The following is a 22,062-nucleotide window of genomic DNA, read 5'->3' on the forward strand; positions in this document are numbered from 1 at the left end:
CGACAATAATCTATTATTATATGTTTGGTATTTATGGTCGTCCTGCGCAGTCACGAAGAAGTAGGTCACGTTAAAAGGTACGCGCTAAAACCGATCGAGCACGCGTCCCGACACGCAGTCGACAGCGTGTAATCTACTTTGTTGAGGCTATTTAAACGCCCTCGCGAGACTACCGTTTCCAGCATCGCGCGAGATTTTCCCACGGCGAAAGCATCGTGTGATGCTGATGATGCTACGGAAGAATCTGGCCGACCACAAACGCGGACGGGAACAGGTTTTGGAAACGAGTCTCTAGAAACGCCGCGTGGCAGCTCGCCAGATCCGTGATACACGTCTGCACCCAATGTCGACTCCGTCTTCCTTCTCCTCCTTCCTTTCGCCTCCAGCTTGTTCTCCGATCCCGAGATGTGTACGCGGCAGTTAATCCTCATCGCGCGGTTCTTCTCAACAAGCGACTCATAAACAGCCCGTTTTTATCAGCCCCATATGCAGCTAAACGGGAGCCGTCGACCTTGGCGATGGTGTTTAGCATGATCGAAGTCGCGGTTGTTTGAAGGAATTTCAACATCTTGTCAATTTCTTATTCAATGTGTTTAAAAAAAGAAAGCTATTAAGAAATTTAAGTATAAATTTTAAATAGCAGAATGAGTATGTGTACTAGTTGAATATATAGCAATAGATTTTATTTTCGAGTTTCAAAAACGAACGAGCTGTAACCAAAATATTTTATTCACACAAATCTTTAAAACAATAGTTGCTTTGACACTTTAAATAAATAATGGTTAACACTCTTACTTTGACTGTAATTTTAAAAGAATTTACGACGAAATGAAATACCGAGGCTACTACCAAGGGGGATTTCGCCATCTCAGAGAATAGTTTTCTCGACGGCGGGAAATGAACGAGGGCGATCTTATCGCCCGATGAATTTGTTGATTTAAAACGTGAAAGCCCGAAACTCTCGGGATGGAGAATGATGTTTCTTACGGTAATTCGGAGCGTTAACTCCCACGATGACGCGATTCTGCACATCGACGAAAGCGACCGTGTCGACTCGATTTAGACGGCCTGGAAACCGGACAGCTCCCTATTTCTGTCGACACACTTTGTAATGGTCAGGAATCAGGCGCAGATAACATTGGCGAACAGTTTGCGAACTTTGGACGATGAGTTTCGTACAATTCTTTCCGTTCCGTCATGTACGAGTCAGCTGTTTTCTCTACGTAATCCCGATTATTGATTGCATATGCGTAAATATCTACGCGCGATGACGCTAATTCGTGCATATCAATCATTTTACTGATATGAATTGTACGGAAAATAAGATATAATCTGACCTCGATACGCGTACATGTCCAATCTTGCTGTGGATTAGAATGGCTTCGAGATATCTTTACGGCCTGGAAAAAACTAGTTTCGCGCATACAAAATGATATATATTTACTGTTGTTAAATGGAAGTAAATTATTAGATCGATATATTATGAAACATAATAAGATAGAAGATATAATTGCTATTGTTGGTTTGAATGAAAATTCGCTCAAATAAGATAGAAGAAAATTTATTTATTTATAAATCACTATATATAATATTAATGTATTTAAAATTAGAGAGAGAAATAGAGAAGAGATAATAATTTTAAATAACCCCATATAAAAAATACTTGAAAATTTTCAATTTTACGTTTTAAAAAATAATTATATTTCTTTAGCGAACTTAGCTTTTCTTCAAATGACAACTCGATAAAGAGGCTACTTAAATATCTCGCGGAAAGAGCAAAGTTAAAAATTTCTATCGAAGCAAACTTCTACGTGAAATTAAGCGAAGGGCGAGATCTTATCATCTACTTTTGCATCTCTTAATCGATTCCGCTTTCTTCGATTATAATCCAAGTTTAGAGTTGAAGAACTGTCGACCTTTCGACGTGTCTACCAAAGGCAAATTATTTGAATCTTCGACGCGTCTGTATTATTGAACATCGCGTATACCGCGCTGCCGGTTTAACGATGTAACTCGTAGTTACAACGATAACGACCATCGAACGGTCGACCGCCCTTACGCAACGTGCTTAGAGTGCCGACAATTAGGGTAATTGCATTCCGCGCGCGCGTACGTAGGCGAGGACGGAAAAGAGGCAGACCGAGACGAAAGAACGCGGAGTGATTTGCAAGTCAAACCTATCTACCTACCTACTTATCTGCCTGTCTCGCCTTCGTTCGCTCGTGAGGGAAAAAATGCCTGGAGAGGAAAACTCGGTGCGTGTTTTTTAACGAGCCGAAGACCTTCGCGAAGAGGAAAAGACTGCAAATTATTCCCATCCAACGTTATTAAAGAATAAGACCGGCTCTCTATCTCATCTCACGAAGATCGAATATCCGGGAAATTTTCAACCCGCTCATCGCGACATTTACTGCGTTTCTGCTTCGAATCGACGTTGTTCCTCGGGAACGAACTGGGAGATAAAATTAAGAACGGATTGTCGAATGGATACAAGATGAACGCTCATGGAGTGAGCGATCGAAGCGCAAAAGCCGGTAATAATCGCGGCGAAAAGCTGAAATTTCACGAGAGAGGCGGATTCCTTGATGGGCTCTGTCTTTGGTCCGTTAAGTCGTATTTAAAAAACATGCTCCTCTCTTCTTCGATAATGGCACTCCGGGTTGCAACCCCCCTTCTCCCTAACCTGCACCCCATCGGCTTTTGTCCTTCATGCGATTTTATCCGCCGTTCCTTGTCCCTTTCTCGCAATACATAGCCTTCCTCTTTCGTTCTTTGGTTTATTCATTCGCCCCGCTTCTTTCTTCCCGGTATTTCTCCGCGTTGGCACGGCGGTTCTCGTCAAAGAGCGCTCGCGAGGAATGGAGGGAAGGTGAAAAGGAGATGGAGTAAAACCGGTTTTTAAATAGGCGCCGTAATTATTTCCTCCCTAACTCGACAGAGAGAGATAGAAAAAGAAAGAGAGAGCGAAGGAGGGAGAGAAAAGGAGACGGAAAAGGACCCGAAGGCTGTGGAATTTGTAGACGATACGGGCTTTGAAACGAGATGCGTGACGATATTTCGTTCACGCTGTTACTTTCTTAAAAACAAAAATTCGCAAATGGCGAATTATGGATCCAATTATAAAACCCGTATAAAGAAATCTGGCATGTGTATATTATGAGCAAAATCATATATTTCTCTTTTTTAATAAGTATATAACTTTATCATAATTTCCTTTGATTCCACGTGACAAATAGCAGTAGCTAAAATATTATCAAATGTTTAAGAAAGTAAAGGTTAATTTAATCACGAGAAAACAATAATTTATAAAGTTATTTAATATTGTACATTTAAGCATTTTAACAAATTACAAAAGTGTAAAAAAAGAATTACTTGATATATAAAAATTTATTTTCCCTATTTATATTTCACACATTCGCTACATTTAATAGTTTTCTATATAATTTTCCTTCGTTTTTTTTTTTTTTTTTTTTTTTTACATAGTCGCGTATTAATTAATATTGTTTCATGAGTAGGAGGATGCTTTTGTGATGGTTTTCACTCAACAATGATTGAACGCGAACGTATATATGTGGATAAATAATTCGCATTTATTATGCCTGTTTCGCGCAGATAAACGAGGAACAGAGAAACACGAATTCGCGATTCATGTCACTGATGACACGCATCGATAGCGTAAATTTCGGAACGGTTTGACGCTGTTTGCGAAATTCGCAGAAATCAAGAAGATAATTTATTATTTCCAACGAATAATCACTAGACACACGTTGGAGAATATCAATCAGATTATATGCATTTCCATAAAAGTTGGTTTGAAGAAACTTACTGGAACAAAATCTTTTTTTTTTTTTTTTTTAATTTGGTTATTAGAAAAATTTATATAATGTTGAAAATTGTTGAAGCGTTTTAATTAAGAGTTTATAATGTAATATTTAAACAATTTAAGGACGATTCGACTTCTATTTAATCGACGATTAAATTGTTTATTTATTTTTGAACAGTATATATGATTAATATGCATCATCATGTTATTACGTTGAATATATCATATAAAATATGGATATTGTCAGAGAAATATACATACGAAGATATATATAAATTATAAAGAAAGTATTAATATATTATTCTCTCACTGGCAAGTAATCGAGCTTGAAATTGTTATTGCCATAGAAAACGCTTTATTAAGATATTGTATAATATGATGATCCTTAAGAGGACGAGCCATTTTTTTCTAGAAAGTAAGCTCTTATCTTTTCATTATTTTGATGTATATCGGATAATTCACAGAGCGAGTGATAGAGCGACATGTCGTCGTTGTATGGGGTACACGTGCGGGAAACATGATCGCGTCCGGTGTGTGTCTCGAATATCCTTGTAGGGGCGTAGGAGATTATAGGAGGGCATCTCAAGGTTTGCGTAAGAACGCGAAACACAACGAAATATACGTCTCCAGAAACATGCGTTCATAGGAATGTCCATGTATTAGGTTTATCCCTAAATACGATATTTATTTATCCCGTATTTCCCATACGCGTTAGAATTTCATTAAGAAATAATCCCCGCTATTTTTGTTTCGCAAAATATGAGCGACCGTTTGATGACAACAACAGGCTAATTGCGCTCTAGAATTAATTTATAATTTGGCGCGTCAAAACCGTCTCTACATTTATCCGCAGATCGAAAAATTCAATTTAAATGAATTTAAGACGAATCGATGTACACCACCTCGGAGAGCGAACTTAATTTCGATCGTTTTCGATATAGAAATCGCTGACGAATTGTTTCAACGTATTCCGAGCGTATATCTCGCGTGCAGACGATAAGAATAACTCGATCGCGATCGATACGATCCGAGCATATCGCCGACGTGCTTTCCGCAAAAATAGATAATTAATCATAGATCCGACCTCGTTCCCATTGCATCTCGATCCTATGTCTCGTCCCGTTTTCGATGTCTTTTTTCTACGCTGATCATCGATGCCGGATATTCATGTCACTATTGATTAGCGCGCGAGACATTTATCGACCGTTTGGTGAATTTCCATTCGTGTATTCGGACACTAATACCGCTAAACACACACCGAAATTTCGATAAAATTTCACGACACGCGAATCTCTAACAGACACTCTGGATTTAACGGTCATAAAGATGGCAATCGAACTTAATTTAGTGACGTGTTTTTAAATGCATTTGGCAGATGTAATGGATGGTTTATTTTCTTCTCGATTTAACTGTCTTGAATCTTGGGTCGCTGGTACCAGCTCTTAACAGTGAGAGTGCAGTGACTCACATCGAGAAAGTGTATATATATATATATATATACAGCCTTAAACTTCAGCATTATCAGAATAGATTTTTAATTATATTAAACAATTATAAAAGATGATATTTAAAATAAATAAGCAATTTGATAAATTATGATAAAAAAATTATTTTTAAATTGATAAAGTGAAAACAGATAGAAATAGGACATTCCGTTTATCCATATTCGCATATTTTATAAATTCTATCTCTAAACTTTTCTCTGAGGAGAACGCGAAACTTGAAATCGAATTATTTTGAAAAAGTATTACCGCGGTATGTCTCAAACGCTCAGAAATCATGCCCTCGGTCTTCATTTATGGCAAAGTCAACGGCTCACGTGCTGCACGCGCGGATACATATAACTACATACGTGTCACGGAAAAAACATAATTACCTCCTTGGCAAATCGTCCGATCGATTGAACTCTATCCGCTCCGTACACAGGTATTCGTGCACAGGTATTATATTCAAGATCGATTCACACAAATCTCTCTCCGTATTACTCTTGCCTCCTCCTCGTCCTTCTCCGACTGTGATCCAGATCGCGCGCATGGATCTCGTGTTAAAGTCACGCGATCGTAATGTGGTGCCATTAACCCAGAATTCCACGAGGACGTAGGAGGAAGAAGAAGAAGAAGAAGAAGTCGTTCTCTTTCTGCTTCCTCGCATGGATTCCCTCTCTTTCCTTCTACCTCTGCGATCCGCGTCACGACGCGTCTCCCCGCGGATGGAATTTCAGGACGGAACGAGTGAGTTAACCTTGACGAGGTATGTCGACCGCTGATCAGGGACTAGGTAGTCTTGAATTACCATTCGACGGGATCGACCCGAGCGGGATGAAAAGAGAGGCGGACAGTTCCTCGGAGACAGTCAGAGATCAGATCGTACCGCTTCTTTCTCATTCCCCTCTTCTTTCTACGAACGTAATCTACGTCATCGAAATTGAGTGACCGATCCGAATCTTCCTCGCGTTTATCTTTTACGTGCGGGCGTTATCTCCTTCGAGAAACGATTAATTGCCGATATTGTTTATGTGATTTTTGAAGATTAGTGTTAATATTTTTAACGACTTTAAGCCAATTAGATAAAAATTTACAATTTTTTTTTTCTAGATTCTATAATTAAGATTCATGATTAATTATGATGTTTTAGTATGGATTTTAATATAAATTTTTTATAAAATTAAAAATATATATATATATATATATATTATTTTAAATGTCGTTTTACGTTTCTCTGCCTAATTCAAAGTTTAATATAGTGCTACTAAATAATGTTACAAAAGAACTTTGTAACCACTGAAGGAGATTTCTGGAAACGAGATCGTGTCCGCTCGTAATTTCTCGTAACATACGAACAACGAACGGTCGTAAAAAAAAAGAAAAAGAAAATTCGAACCAGCCCATTTTCCTTGAGATACGCACGTGAAAGAGAAGTTCTCTGTCGGCGATAGAAAATAACAGAGAGAGGCACCGGAGGTCGAACCGGACCACGCGGTCGTTAAAACGTTGCTCACGGATCGATGAACTGCGGATCTGACCATTTTGCCGCAGGTACCGCTTATGTCCCTTCTCTCCCCGTTTCCCTAACCGGACAATGGACCCGGATCGCCTCCTCCCGAGAGAATATCGACGGTGAACTCTCCGCCGTTGGCCTGCTCCGGAATCACGATCGATCGAATCGCGGGCGGTCGGAATCCGACCGGTCGGAGAAACAAAAATTCTTAAGGGCCTGGACCCCGAGAGATTCGGGGGTAGGGCCTCCAAAGTCAATTCGGCGAAAACGAAGTTCGAATACTCGCTCGCTCGCTGTGCAGAAACCGGTTTTACGCGCCGGCCGGCGTTCGTGCGATGAAACACGAGGACGACGATCGACCGGAGGGTTTACCTGGCTCGTGTATCTGACGCGAGGATGAATAAGCAGGAGTGGGGGAGGAGGAGGAAGGGGGAGAGGAAATTCTGCATCCCGAGTCACGAAGTGTAGCCCCCGCCGCCGTGAAATCGCGTCTGCGGAACTTGATCCGAACGCGTAGGGCTGAACCCGGCTATTTACTACTGGTTCTCGCATTCCGATTTGCAAGTCGGGGGTGCATGCCATCACCGATTTCATCGAGTTCTCTCGCAGGACGCGGGAGAGAACGAGACCTCGTCTGAAACAAGGCCGATCACGCAACGCTTAACGTATGCGCGTAATGAGAAGCGCGAATACATGACGTGCAATATTATATCTCGTTCTTTTTTTTTTTTTTCCTTAATATGCGGTATCTACAAGATTATGAAAAAAAGTCACCCACGCACGCGATGTAAAGCTGGAGAATATTTTTGATACATTGTTGGTTCTTCGAAATGAATAAAGTTATCTCATTGTCAGCGTCGATCGCGAATGCAATAGGTTCTAAAATTTTAAATCCGCCAATGTTGTAGCCAATAATATCTCACGATGTCGTTACGCGATTTAAGACGATTTAAAAAAACCCAGATTCGCTCGATCCATTAACTCTCGACATTATCGGATTATGTCTAATCAATGTCCGATTAATCGAAAAGCGTTGCCTAGCCGTGGCCATTACGAAAGGGAGATCCCGCGTGTTAATGTCAATTTCTGAAAAGCATGACAGCGGATACCGCTCTATCTGACCACCCACGTTATAGCAAACGAGCGTATCCTGTTGCGATCGTAGCTCGTAAAGCTCACGATATCGGTTACAGCATTACAGTGTTACAAGGTGTTCGACGCGGTATCCGATGTCGCAAAATCGAACGTGTGTAGTCCACCCGCCACGATTCAATTAGTAGTGCGCCAATCAGGGATGATTCCCCTCCCTTCCATTGTTTCCGCATCTAGTTCGATTTATGTTTTGCATTCGGGAATAATGTATGCTCATCGTATAAGGATGATATCTCTCTAATCGATATACACATATTTTTTCTGCTACCTTTTGTCAATTGCAGGTTTGATGGAAATTATGTTAATTCTTAATCTTAGTAAGTTGAAAAAAAAATTATACACAGAGAATATTTCGGAAAAGGCAGAAATTAATACATCAGAGAAAGAGGATATATTTGATAAATATATTATTCAAACTTGAAAATTGTGCTGTGTACTCAACGTTAACCTAACTATTACTTGTAATGTTAATAGCTTTTTATTTAACTCTGTTACTATTTCTAAAATTTTTCGATAATTATACTTTGTCGCTTTAAAATGTTTGAAGCAATTTAAACTTTATATTTTTGACAAGAATTTAATTTTTTTTTTTTTAATTCAATATTTATCTTTCAATATTTTTTAAAGAATGCCGAAGAATCATAAATTCAAAAAAAATATCGACCAGTGACTATACTTACGTCGCACCCCGTGCAGGAATCATGGTTGTATGCGATTTTTGCGAGTTTATTGCTATGCCGTGGATCCGATCGGTGAATTCTTTTCGCGATTTCTCGTTAAACGGAAGTTTTCCTCTTTTCCCACCTCGGCATCAATCCACATACGCAGACCGGACATTTAAGTCACGCAAAAAATAAAAAGAAACGCTCACTTCGATAACTTAATCTGACGCGAGTTTTACCGCGTTTGTGTTTGTCGCTTGAATATTCATGAAACTTTGCTCCGGAAATTCAATTATTACCAAGCGATCTATTTATATTCAAAACAAAATCACTCGTGATTTTCTGTGACACACTCGCCAACTCGTGACGTCACAAATACCTACCGAAATTCTGCTCAGGTTGAGAGAGAAAGACGAATGTAGATTAAATATTATTATTTAACAACATTTAACGAAATTACTATTAATGTATTTAATTGCCTACTTACGCACACTTTCACAGTTGTCGCACGGTGCTAAGTTTCGCGAACCTTTAGATTATAACGAATAAGGAAAGAGATCTCTCTCGCGCGCTCCATGAAACTTGGCGATTTTTAGATTGCGGACTACTTCAGATCGGGTCGTAGCGCGCGGCGCACTTCGGGCGCGCTCGCGCCTCCTCGTGAATCTTCGGGCGAGTTCGCCGGCGCTCGTGCTCGGCCGCTCAGCCGCGTTCAAGCGGCCCGATTGCGCGGAGTGTTTCGTACAAAATGGTGCGATCGCGACGCGTCTGTATCTCGATCCGGGATTAACGACGGATTTACTCGCGTTGAGACGCTCGCGCGCATTCGTCCGACTTAATCGTCGAAGAGATTCGTGCCTCGTCTCGTAATCCGCGTCTCGTAGTGTCCCCAAGGTCGACCTGTAACGCGAGTGTATTGTCGAGTCGAGTGTTCGCGAACGATACGTCGTGTGCCGCGATCGCGAGAGCTGGTTGTTGTTTTTTTTTGTTTTTTTTTGTGACGTGGTGATTACGTGGATGGAAACGGATTACACGCCGTCGTCGCCGCTCGTCGCATTCGGACGACAACACAGTTCCTCCTCGCATCAGGTAATGTTCGCTTCGGAGATTCTTAATACCGGGCGATCCGATTAAATCGCGACGAGGAAGCCTCCGTAACGGCTTCTGTATTTTGCGCAAAACATGGCGCGCGTGCAAAGTCGCAAGGTCACGGCGACGGAAAAGTGAGATGTGAGAAGATCACGCGATTTATTAAGAATTAACGGATACGTAATGTAAGAATAATTTTTTAGCAATTTTTTAACAATGCTTAGCTTTACGTTTTAATTGTATGACCAAAACGAATTACGATACACAAGATATTTTGTAACGTGATAATTTTCTTTTGCAACTTTTTAAATTACTGAAGTTTGTTACATATTTCCCGCCAAAATATATTTCGATATATTCATACATTTTATTCGAAGATTTAATCTTGAAATTACAATTTACAAATAAATTACTTACATAAAATTTATCTAATAATAAAAAAACATGGAAAAAAAGATTCTTTTCTCTTATATATTTTAAAAGAGATATTTTTTACTTTTAAATATCCTGTGTTTATTTATATGAGGTAAAGAAATGTTTTTTATTCTTCTATCTTAAATATATATAATTGGAATATTGATACGCAAGATAACAAATTTTAAATAAAATTATTAATTATTGTATTTTTAAAATAATTTGAGAAATTAGAAACAGAATTTTTCTCAGCACTAGAGATATTTGGCTTTTAAACTGTGTATCATCGATGCGACTCCAGAAGTCAACAAGTATTATTTTTCCGCGCGTGCATACGTAACAAAAAAAAATTTTTTTTTTTTTTTTTTTTTTTTTTATTAAATACGTCTGTTATGCGATAATGTTAATGACAGCGCATTCTTCACGAATCTGCCACGAATTTGATGTTTAATGGAAAACTAGCGCGACGGGGTTTTCACGCTTTTAAAAAACCCGCATCGCATCGTGCTTTCATGTACGCGGGCACATTGTTGCGTAGTTGTAAAAATTAAAATTTTCACGGGGAAAGCATGCAGAGCGAAGAGCTTTTTTACGAGTGCGTGGCCGCGGTTCGCGAAAGATAAACGACGACAAGCCCCGTTTCGCGTCGCGCGGTTGCATTCATCTACTCCCCCTCCCGCCGAATCTCATCGTTCGCGTTATTCCCGCGTTCGTTCGCTCGTCGAAGAGGGCGAAATTTATACCACATATTTATCTCTTGGCTCGTATATGAAAAGGAATATCGGCGTGCTTCCGCCCAGCGTGATATTCAATCGACTTTCAATTGTATAATCGAATGGAGACTCCGCCGCGTCCGAATTAAGTGTGCGCGCTCTCGATGGGGCGCGAAATAAATACAGCCCTGGGGATTTAAAGCGAGAATCAATCCCCCTTTACGATGAAAGGGAAGGAGGGAAGACGGTAGTGTGTGCGTAACTCGTGCGGTGCAGCAGCAGGTGGTGTGTGCAATTCTCGACAAAGGAGAATACGTCCTGTTCGATCATCCAAAGAGCACGCACCGGTATTTTCGCTCGTCTGTATTAGTAACTTCGTGAACATGTGTGGAATGGCGTAACGAATCGATGAATAGATTTCTACGGAAGATATTCGAGTCGTTTTTTTTTTTATTTATTTATTTATTGCAAAGCGATGCGATTAGATAACTCGTGCTTTAAAACGCGTGGATTTGGTATTGAAGGTAGCAAAAAGCGCGCGTATTTGCAAAAGTAGCATAAATTTTTTTATAAATATTCTAAATTCATTAAAGAAGTAAAACTGGCTTATTTTATTAACAAAATGTAGACGCATCTTTAAGATAACTTGTTTCGAAATTGGTATTATGAGATTATATTTAAATATTATCAAAGTTACTTGCAAATATTTTGATAGAAAGTTATGAAAGATATTATTGTCGATTTAATTTTCTTACGAGAGAAATAAAATAAGTCTTTTCGTACGTATCGTTTATTTGGATGTCGGTGTAAATCAAATTCTGCAGCAAAGTGGACTTAATGGAGACATAAATTTGTGTAATCAAGTCATTTATAAAAAAAATCGTGAGATTTGATTTATGTTGGAAAATAAACGATTTTATGACTTCACTTTACTCTGACGATTTTTAACGAGACATGAATTTCATTATGTAATGTACACAAGAGATGTGTATTCTCCGCATTTTCCGAGATGTATCATCTCTCTCTCTCTCTCTCTCTCTCTTTCCTTTCCTTATGAAAAAATTCTGAACTCGGTCGCGTCCCTGCATCACGTAGGTCCCCCGCGGGCGAATCCAGAAGCGGTCGTCCTTCGGCGAAATAATTGCGGAACACAAGCTAGCTCGCACGCTCTCTTGGCATTTAATGGCGGTGGTATTCGCGACGCGTATACAGAGCAGTCGTTATCCTCGATTTATGGTCAGGTTCGCCATGAATCCTTATGCGGCGTTCGGTTAAGTGCAGATTCGATGAAAAGGTGTGGGAGGAGAGAGGCTGCGAAGCGGACGCAGGAGCAAATCAAATGGTTCTAGTATGGCTCTTACTTTCCATTTAGAGGCGCCTCTTTCAGATCGATCATGAATAGACGTATATATATATAGGATATTTTATAATTTTCTTATACTTTGTTTCATTTACGAAATCTTTTGGATATGTTGAGGAAGCAATAAGTTTATTAACAAAACATTAAGATACTGATAAATTTTGATAATTGGAATTACGAATTATTGTAAATGTATAGTTTAATTTTTTAGAAAGATTTAATCTCTCTCATGAAAGAAATAAGAAAATTAATTTAATTAAATCAGAAAAGTATGTGCAAATAAATAACACAAGATTTTATTTTTGCTTCAATGTTGAATAGACTTTTCTCAAATAGGATCTTAATTTAAAAATTTTATTACGAAACTGTACTTGCAACTGGATATTTAAAAATATAAGAAAAAAAGCATTTGTTTTTTCTACTAATAATATAACAGAAGATGGACACCGTATTGGATTTCATGTGAAACACATGTGTGTACGAAGTGATGATACGAAGTCTCTCTGTCGACTTTTTTCCGTAATACGACATGTAGAATACTTCACGATTAATCGATTCACTTTTTTTTCGGAGCTCCTCGATAAAATCTTTTGAGAGAGAAAAAACGATAGACAGTATTATTAATGATTACTCGTTCTCCATTCGTCGCCTGAGACCTTCGTCGATCGGAGACCTTCGAGATCACAGGAAAACGTGGACGACGCGAGTTCTTTCTGTTGGATAATTCATGCATTGACCTTTCGTCCGAATAATTCGCTGCATCTCGCACGAGACTGACCAAATTTTACGATAAAATTCCCGGGAGACATTCTTCTAGGGAATTCTTGAGACGCGCTACTGGTGAGATAAAGGATACTCGCGTGAATCTTTAATAACATCGATTGCCAATCATTTGAAAAGTAAAGAGTTTTATCGAAATCTCATTAAACTCGATTCGTGTATATGTCTGTAATCGTCGTGTAATCGTGACTATACACTCGCTCGTAAACCTTGAACTCTGCTCAAGGATATGAATCTGGTATAGGAGAAAGACGCGCGCATTGACGAAAGCTACACCTTGCTTCAGCTCTCCGGAATGAGAATCTAGTCACAGCGTGGAATATGCACGGATTTTCAAACTTTCTTTTCAACGGCCGTTATGCAACGCAGCACATCCTCCCGGTACACTCGCGTTTTATTCCATGAATATGCGATGCGGCTGTGCTCTCTAACATTTGCGAGCGCGCGCCCACTTATTTTTGCGGCGATCTAAACTATGCTCGCGCACACGGAACCAATTTTCGAGAAAATATAGATGGATATTTCCGTGGCGAGGGATGTGGAGAGTATATCGAGACGTCGTGATACGGCGTGGCTTTGAATTCTTCAACGTTGCACGATGCAGCTTGGTAACGAGATCACTTCATTTTTCGTATATACAGAGAGGCTTCGATACCAACACGGTATAGAAAGAAAATTAGAAAGAATTTCTCTTTCCATTAGAAAGAAAACTCCTGACGTATACTAAAAACACATTGAAATGTGGAAATTTTGTCGCGAACACGAACCGTAAATTTGAAATTGACGTAATAACAAAACTCATACACGATAGGCAGATAGCATAAATGTAATTATTTTTTTTTTCTTTGATTAAACGTTATTAAAAATTAAATTAAATTTTGTTGTACTAGATTACTAGAACAACACAGGCTAAAGACTACTTTGTCGTACGTATGAATTTTAATAGTTAAAACATATTTAATTTTCACATTTTTTAAAAGGACAACGTTTTGTTATATGACAGAGAGAAACAAAGTTTTGTATTGTATTTGGTTTGATTAATGATTTCAATTTTTACAAATTGTCTCTTTACACATAAAAGTCATTTTTTACATTTTTTACATTTCTTATATTAATCTTATATTCTAAATATTTCTACAATTATATTCTATTAATACAAAATACTTTAGTATACTATATATATATATATTTTGCGCAATACATATATTATACATCTAGGCTCATATTTTTTATCCTATATTTTAAAGTATACTATCAAAATTATTTTATATACATACATACATATAACAAAATTTTTACTTTAAAAAATTATATAGTTACGCATAATACATGTTATTTTTAAGTATTCTTCTTTTTAACTGCATTTCTTTGAATTCGTAATATGATTTGCCTTATTTATTTATTAGCGTACATAATTTGCGTTTTTTAAATTTGTGTCATTTACAAGCCACCCTATATAAACAGTTAAATCCTGGTTCACATTTAATCCTATATATATCTGCTCCTTTATATTAATCCTTCCATCAAAAAATTTAAAATATTTCTTATCTATAATTTCTTGTAGAGGTTTTCTAGAATCGGATTCGTATTTTACTTGGATGATGATTCCTGTATCATCCTTTTCTAACAATAAATCAATATTGCCTTTGCTCTTACCAACTTTTATAAATACTTCAATGTCATATTTAAAATTTGTTTTACATATCACGCTGAGAAGATAAGTACGAAATGGATGAAATGTGAAATTGTTCTCTGATTCAGTCGTTCTACGATTTTGGAAAATCAAAATAACATTTTGAAATGTCTCGATGAATCGTAGAAGAAGCATATATTTTATCTATAACATTCGCACATTTTTTTAAATGAATTGGTAATGTAATTTTATTTTATTTTTGAATTTGAATTGGATTTCTTTATTTGGTATTTTGACTTTATAATATCCACTTTTTTTATTTGATGTATCGAATGTCAAGTATACTTGATGCAACAAAAAGTCAAGGCGCTTACCTCTGCGAGGAAAAAATTATATCAGGCAATGGCGGCCCGTATTCAGCAGAGAAAGCGCTCAAGCTGCGTTCCAAATTCACTGCCAATAGGCCAGTACTAAAAATCTGATGTACGTGATGTAAACTATAAGTTTTCAGTACTGGCACTCAATATCGGAACGCAACTGTTGTCGGATTCGGTGATTAGTTATCGAATAGAGAATTTTTAGAATCTTTATCGAGATTCTAAAGTATTACACTACGGATTGCCGGCTGGCTTACGGTTGACAGTTTGTCAGTTAGATTGCATGTATAGAACGATATTCATAATCCGTTCTTATATTTAAGATCGTCTTAAGTATGGTCTTGAGTCGTCTTAAGAACATAAACATAGTATATTTAGACCGAGTATTAAGGACTGGGGGTCGTCAAATATTAGATAGAAATAGCATGCTTTGTATTATCATTTTATCCTTCGTCTTTTTATCCCCTTTCCTTTTCTATTTCCCAGTTAATTCGACAGCTTAAGCTTGTTAACCTTACCACGCCAAAAGAAGTAAATTCCATTCGACTTTCATAATAAAGATCGAAAATATAATAATGGCAGAATACAAATATATACTTATGGTAAACGTTTATCTTGTTTAATTAAATGAAATACGTCGTGTTTTTTTTTTTTTTTTTTTTTTTTTTTTTTTTGCGGGCTTTTCTCGCGCGAGAGATGGATACGGTGAATGCATTCGCGTACGAGAATAATAACGGCAGGACAAAGATTAGCGGCACCGTTATCATCGATATCGACGCAGAGCTTTTCTTTCCGAGATTAAAGAAAAACCACGATCGTGCGCACCGTTGTCATTCTCTCATTGTTTGCGGATGTTTAGCGAAAGCTTCCGCGACTATCTCCGAATATTTTCCAATGGAGTTTTATCGCGGTGGTGGATAAACGGTGGCAGATAATAATAATTAACTTTAGAACTTTCTAACAATCGAAAAATGTTATTAATAGGATAGCTCGAGTAGATTTTATATATAACTTGATTTTTTTATATTTTATTTTATTTTATTTACAATATATCCGCGCAGAGAAAAAATTCTCAAAACGGATGTTCCAGTGAGACGACCACGCGTTTTTGCGAAAAGATTAATCTTCTCGTCATTTTTATAGAATACATATATTCTCTTTTAAAACTTTTTTTATAATAAAAATTCCGTATTTCCAAGTCATACTTTTAAACTAATCACGTTATTAAAATGCATTCCAATGCAGTAGGATTAATGCGAAAAATGATGTTTCTTCTGGCAAGTTAATTAATTCTGCTAATATAATTACACATACGCGTGCAAAAGAACAATAGATTTCGATTAAACGTTATATATAATATGTTATACCGATTTAATTAAATCGTTAAATACGCGCGAGGTAGTTGTGATTAATAGCGTAATTTAGTTGAGTTTATAACTCGTTATTAATTATTAACTCATGTTTACGAGTGATATAACATGATATTACGATTGTTGTGAAATTAATAATAAATCGAGCGATCCCAAGTATTTTTTTGAAAAGCAGATAAAAATTACGACTGAATATTAAAATCATACTATTTATCTTATGCATCAGACGGTATACTATGTGTTTATCATCTTAATATACGCAACAAGTTACTTTCGACCGAATGCGAGACACAGGAACGTTTATTACAAGAAATATAAAACATTTATCAAGCCAATACAAATATCGCATTGTATGTCAATATGAATGTTTTAACTGGTAAAGTTTATTACACAGCATATTTGAGTTTGTCAGATATTTCATTAATGAATATATGTATTGTCTGTCGTAGGACTTTAATCTTTTGCTAATAAGAAGGATAATTAAATTAGCCTGTATTTCATTGTTTTATGTTTCATCTTTCTTCTTTCTCTCGAAAATTTTAAACAACTCTGTCTTTTGTATTATCTTTTATGCTATGTAAACGTCTGATTATACATGACGTTAACAATGGTTATTTATTTGAAATTAATATACATTGGCAAAATTGGCTCGAGGGATAATTTATTTATTATCCGTTTAATAGGAAAAAAATTAGTGCGCGTAAGAAGGTGAGCCTATCGTGAATACGAAATGAGACATAGGATCGTATTATATACGAGACAGCTTACAGAGTGAACGTAACGTCTCTCATTGGTCCAGATGCTTACGCTCTTATACTCTTATGCAGATTTGTGTGCGATGAGCTTTGACGCTGATGTAGCGCCGCGATTAGACACAGAGAGCTCACGGCAAACCGGTTCTTGTTTCTTTCGCTCTCCTCCCTTCGCCGTCTTCCTCTCTCGCCGTCCATCGCGATTATAAATCGCGAGGAAGAGAGAATGAGAGAAGGAAAGATGATACGACGCAACGTATAGCTGAAAGAACCGAGTTTCGTTCGTTTTGCCGCGGCAACTTTCTCCCGGCGTAATCGTCATCCGGGCTTTCTTCCTCCTCTCGAAGCGCGCACCGTCCTGGAAAGTAACTTGGAAATTCAAGCGCCGACTTTGGGCACACTTTACGCCTCTAGACTAGCGGGAAAAGGAAATCGCATTACTTTTTTGCGCTTTAATAATGGACGGATCCGTCTCGCAGACTAATTTTTTTAACTCAACATTTTTAAGATATCAGATATTGTTTGTATAAGAAATCTCAGAATTCTACAACATTCTTTATTATCTCATCTACATCATATTCTCTCCGAGGATATTCATTATTATTTATTCGAGTTTAACGATATCCTTTGGCCTTCGCCTGAATGGCTCTCGAAGGAATTGTCGGGTTCGATATTCTCGAGCGCACTTTAAAACTCGATCGACCAGCGGAACGTGCCGACAGATAGATAGATAGATAGATAGAGCGAGACAGAGAAGAGAGAAAGCAGAGTCAGTGACAGCATCGGTCGGTATCTTGGATTCGAGGCAAGTCCCACCTTGATCGGAACGTCCTCATTAGTTTAATTAAGTCGACGATCGTGTAACAGGGAGCTAGTTCTACCGTTTCATTATTTTCTCTCTCGTTCTCTCTCTTGCAGTTATAAATATATGCGTGTTGAAAGAGGACAGGGTAGCGTTGGTAGGACAGAAAACTGTTGGCGTAGTCATAGAGAGGCCCGTCGATTCAGCTGGTTTGCACGGGGCGACACATGCACTCGCGAAACGGCGGAGGGAGAGGAAACGTAGGGCTTAGCTCTTGTGACTACTTCGTGAATAATGCATACCAGACGCGAGCCCACGCCACGATGCTATATACGAAGATGCCAGACACGCTACTCGGAACCGAGCTTGTATCTATACGGGCACACATAGAGTAAGAGAGAGGAAAGGAGGAGAAGAGGGAGAAGGCGTATATGTATCCGCTTATGTACACGCGTGGGCATATATGTACACATACGTGCCATCCATTACGCCGACTGCGCATACATACATATATATATATATGGTATGTATCGACGACGTATGTGTGGTGCGACAGCGTGGCGCGCGACCCACACAGAAATCCGTGGACATAAGTGCCGGTGGGATTTGCTGATGCAGTTGGGAAATCTCTCTCTCTCTCTCTCTTTCTCTATCCGCCGAGAGACATATGAGAGAACTATTCGCACTTTATTCGCGCCGCTCGGTCTCGCGATGATATACGCGTTAATACATATAGGAAGAAATGTTTTAACAGTTATTCAGTTACAAGTTATATTTGTACTTGTATATTTTTAGACGGTTGTAATAGTGCTTATCAGATGTTTCGTATATAGTCTTTCTAATTCTTAATTAACGTTTTGATATAAATTCAGTCGCAAATGTCACGAAGTAACGTTGATCGAAAATTTACTCGAGGAAAAAATAGAGAAATATCTAGTTATTTATCTTTGTTATTTATATGCGTTTATCAACAAGGACAATTAAAATATTTTCTACGTATGGTATATTTATTTATTTCTCAAATAGGAAAATTTGTATATATATATATAATTTGTATATAATTTGTGTGTGTATATATATTTATAGTAACATTTATAATGTGTAGTATTTTTATGAAAAATTAACTTTTATAATGTGTGTACGCGTGAGTTTTTAAAATTTATTCTCGGTGAACTGATGGCGACGCTTGCGAAAGACAATGGTTCGCGCTTCTTGCATGCTACGAGACATTGTAAGGTTAAGGCGATATATTACGAGACCTTTGCCTTAATATTCCCACGAAGAACGGCCATGTCCATGTGATCGTGTATGAGTCGACTGCGATGTATTAAGATACTCCCGATAGTTACTCGCAAAGTTGGACGTGTTACATGCGCGAGATTGTAAAGGAAAGTGTACGCCTCGTTGCGTAAAGTACATGCAAATTTTCCTTTGGGGAATCGTGTGCCAGTTCCGTAGGCAAACATAGTTGTGTACATATCTAGTAGATATATAAGCACACAGTCTCACGACCTCGTAACACCGAAATCTCCCGCGGGTTGTAAAACAACGATTGCTCCCGTCTCCGTCACAAGAGATACGGCGTCTGCTATAATCTTGAACTTCGTGAAAGTTCACGATATCCGGGAAGAGCGCGCAAATTATTCATGAATGCATTGTAATAGATTTATAAGCGGATTTCGTGATATACTCGTTAATAACGCAGCTGGAGAGATGTAATTACATAATTTAATGTAAGCAAATGGATCGTCTTAATATTGACAATTCTATGCTCCTATAAATTGTATAATATATATATATATATATATATATATATATATATATACGGCTTATAATTAACAATATATTTAATAAATAATAATTTTCAATTAAATTTTCGCTCTAAGCAAATATCATGGAAAAGTTCGTGATTGAAAAATATAAATGTATAGTCTTATAAAGAGAGAGAAAAATAGGATATATTAATGTCTCGCTTTGTATAGCAGTATGTAGCGAGTTGCAATTATCTTGAAAAACAAGCAAATAGAACTTTGTGATTGCTTTTCATCCTCGATCTTCACGCATATAGTAGCTGCAAGTGAAATCATTGCTTCGAGCAATCGCGTGCCAGATTACTCTCGATGTACACGATTCCACTGCCTGCCGAGCTAGAAATACGAAGAAAAGATGTAGTGAAATGCACGTGCTTTGTTGCGAATTTTCAATAAAATACATACATATTTAATCGATATTAGAATTGTAACACGTAATTTGTGTCAATTTCTAGATAGATTCAATCAAGACTATTAATGGAGTCTAAATAAATTTAGATTAGTTAACAATTTGCGTTATAAAATTTATGTAAAGACATCGAAAATAGCATTTTTTATTTTCTATTATATTTTTTATTTTAATAATTAGAAAAAAAATAAAACTATCTTTAAGACTAATTTTAAAACATTTTTAGCTATTTTTGCGTGAGAAACGATCGATCACATTTTTTTCCTACTTCGTATCGAGTTTCATTGCTTAGAATCTGAGTTTTTGCGGCTTTTTCGAAAAAATACTATAGGATTCAGGAGATTCTGGGCCTTTTCGAAGTTATCGAAAGTAGAATCGCTTGAGTTGGAAGCAAATTCGGTAAAGTTTTTTCCGTCAAAGTTCTCGGCAAAGTTTTTCCCAAATCGATCGGGAACGTTACTTGAAATGTTACAAGGACCAAGAAAGTCGAGAAAGGAGACAACCAGGAATTAAATGGTCGTTTGCCGTGACTCTCGACACTGGAAAATTTTCTGAAACGATATGATTGTCAACTCCGCGGATATGCGTTTAGATTGAAAAAATTTTTCAAATTGTTTAGGATTTTAAAAGGAGTTATATAAAAGTTTGTCGATTGTTACAACAGATTTATATATCGGGAGATTACCGCGTGAATCTCTAAGCACTTATATAATTTGAAGTTAGAAATAGATATTAATTGGCGAAATGGTTTCATTTTATCGATTTGTCCTAGATTCTGGAAATTAATGTTAGATTCGGGGTCAGTTTTCTAAAAGCGAAGGAAGTTGTATCGAGTACAATTAAAAAGATAAATGCCTGGGTAGAGATTACTCATCCAAAGTATTTTACGGTTAAAGATAATCTTCAACTTCCTCAAGAATTTTCCTAATTACATTGTTGGCCGTCGGACTACGTTAATCAGATAACAGGTTGCGAGAGGTATGTATCGCGCCAGTAATTTCTCTCGTGCGGGAAGTCCAAGAACGGTGAATAGATCACGGGCACAGCACCACCATCACCGCCACTACTACGACGATGGCAACGAGCGAATAAAATCAATTAAAAAGTTTGGCGCGCCCAAGTGCCTGACGAGTTTTCGCCAAGTTTTCCATGCCATTCGGTGTATATATATATATACATATAAACGCACGCACACACGCACGTATATAATCGCGTATATAGAGAGCTTGTACATTGCCAATGGAAGTCTCGCTATAAACCGGGCTATATACTGACACCACTTGCCGGTAGTTTCGCTAACTTTCCGACTCTCGTGTCGAACTTGTTAATGGCCCTCTGTGGCGTTTCTGTTGCCGCCGTTTTCTCCCGTCCTTCGTCGTTCATTTCCTTCCATCCATAGCAGAAGCTTCCGCCTCTATATACGTCCGTCTCTGTTTCCTCTCTTACCTCATACCAGCGCGTTTCATTCTCTCCCTTCATCTCTTTCCAATCCCGCATTCTTCGTTCGCGCACTATCAGAACTTCTATATCGGATTATGACGATCCTCTCTCTTTCTCTGGATATTAATCCCTCTCCTTGCTTGCTTCTTCCCTTCTCTAATGCACTCGTCGACCCACATATATACTTTGTTCTCTGCGTTCCTTCTTCTTGAGTTCAAGTATCTAAACGCAATCGTGTGCCGGTGCAGTCAAGTTACGACGGCAGTTTTCTACCAGATGCAATCTCGCGTCGAATAATTGCAATTCTTATCAAAGCTGGAGTAAAAAGATAAGATCGCTCTTGTTATGCGAATGATAAAGAATTAAATAATATACTTAATGAGAAAGTAAAGGTGGGAGATAAAAATTATGTTGATAAGCAGATTCTTCGATCTCATCGATCGTTTTAATAGATAACGCGAAGCATGATAAAAAGTAA

The 22,062-nt window shown here is 37.7% G+C and overlaps 1 protein-coding gene across 3 annotated transcripts in view; it reads left to right on the plus strand.

The window, feature by feature from the left end:
* Positions 1-22,062, plus strand: part of Kdm3 (Lysine demethylase 3) — a 254,793-nt gene that overhangs the window by 112,956 nt on the left and 119,775 nt on the right. The gene's annotated exons all lie outside the window — the stretch shown is intronic.

Source organism: Polyergus mexicanus, unplaced genomic scaffold (assembly GCF_030449975.1).
Source record: "Polyergus mexicanus isolate NDT 795.1 unplaced genomic scaffold, iyPolMexi1.0 SCAF_7, whole genome shotgun sequence".
Lineage (NCBI taxonomy): Eukaryota > Metazoa > Arthropoda > Insecta > Hymenoptera > Formicidae > Polyergus > Polyergus mexicanus.